Here is a 2,021-nt window from a genome sequence, read left to right as displayed (position 1 = left end):
GGTTCTGACTCATGGAGACCCAATGCACAACAAAACACTGCCTGGTCCTTCAGCATCCTCTTATGTTGCAATATCTGAGCCCATTTTTGTTGCCACTGTGTCAACTCAAAAGAGGTCTTCCTCTATTTTTGCTGATGCTCCACTTTTCAAAATATGGCTGTCCCTCCTGATAACATGTCTGAATTATGAGAGACAAAGTCTCACCATCCTTACATCTAAGGAGTATCTGACTGTACTTCTTGCAAGACAGATTTGTTTGCTCATCTGGCAGCACATTGCACTATATTCTTCTCCAACACCATAATTCAAGTGCATTTATTCTTCTCTGATCTTCCTTACTCATTGTTCAACTTTCACATGTATATGAAGTGATTGAAAATGTCATAGCCTGAGCCAGGTACACCTTAGTCCTTAAATTGGTTTAATAGTTTTTTAACACTTTGAGGTCTTGTGCAGAAAATTTTCCTAATGCAATATGTCATTTGATTTCTTGACTTTTACTTCCATCATTGTTCTTTGTGTATCTAAGCAAAATAAAGTATTTGAAAACTTCAATCTATCTCCATTTATAATTTGCCTATTTCAAGTTGTTAATGAGTCTTCCTTCAATCTTGATGCCATGTTCTTCTTCATACAGTCCAGCTTCTTGGATTTTTCACTCAATGTACAGACTGGATAAACATGGTGAAAGAATACAACACTGGCACATATATTTGCTTATTTTAAGCTACTCAATATATCTTGTTCTGTTATAATAACTGTCTCTTGGTCTATGTGTAGGTTCCTCATAAGCTTAACTAAGTATTCTGGAAAGCCCATTATTTGCAGTGTTATCCACTTTTTGTAATTGTTCACACTGTCAAAAGGCTTTGCATAGTCAATAAAAAACAAGTAAACATCTTTCTAATATTCTCTGCTTTCAGCCATAACCTGAAGGTTTCATGTTCTCTTCAGATTTCAGTTTCTGACAGTTCCCTGTCTATATACGATTGTAACAATTTTTTAATTATCTTCTGGAAATTTTTACTTGCATGTAATATTAATAGTATTGTCCAGGGTTTCCACATCTTTTTGTGCCACCTCTCTTTGGAAAGAGGGCAAATATGTATCTTTTACAATGATTGTCAAGGTAGCTGTCTTCCCAATTTCTTGGCATAGATGAGTGAGTTCCTTTGTGCTTTATCTGTGTGTTAGGAGATACAAATTTTTATTTCATAAGTTCCTGGAGTCTTGTTTCACCAATACCTTCTTTGCAGCTTGGACTTCTTCCTTCGGTACCATTAGTTCTTGGCCATATGCTATTGCCTGAAATGACTGACCATCAACCATTTCTTTATGTTACAGTGACTCTATAAGTCTAAATTCTGAGTTCTTGCTCTAATGGAGGCTTTCTCTTTGTCAGCTCTGAAGAAAGGTCCTTGTCTCCTTTAGCATCTGAAGGTCCAGGATTGATTGGAGTTCTCAATATGTCTTGGCATTGATTGTCCACAGGATCTGGACAGTTCACAATGCAAGGGCCCAAAGTTCAAAGGACACACTCCTCTCATGACTCTTCTATCTTGGAAGTGAATGTCTCTGATCTCTGCTAATAGCTCTCTCATGTTATATCTCAAAAGAGGTTAACTCAAAATACAACAAATTACTGTGATTGCATCTTGCCTCATTATCATCTGAAAAGTGAGCATTTACAACACATAGGATAATTATGTCATATAAGAGCTGATCACATCAAATATGGGAGTGATGGCATCATATTGTTGTTGTTGTTGTTGTTGTTGTCAGGTGCCATCGAGTCGGAACCTACTCATAGTGACCCCATGCACAGCAGAATGAAACAGTGTCTGATCCTGGGCCAACCTCACTATCGCTGCCACACTTGACGCCATCAATGATGCCACCTGGCTGATCCATCTCATTGGGGGTCTTGCTCTCTTTCTCTGACCCTCCATCTTACCCAACATGACATCTTTCTCTTGCGACTGTTCCCTCCTGGCAATATGTCCAAAGTATGAGAGACGAAG

Source organism: Chrysochloris asiatica, unplaced genomic scaffold, assembly GCF_000296735.1.
Source record: "Chrysochloris asiatica unplaced genomic scaffold, ChrAsi1.0 scaffold00338, whole genome shotgun sequence".
Lineage (NCBI taxonomy): Eukaryota > Metazoa > Chordata > Mammalia > Afrosoricida > Chrysochloridae > Chrysochloris > Chrysochloris asiatica.
This window is presented reverse-complemented; position numbering follows the sequence as displayed.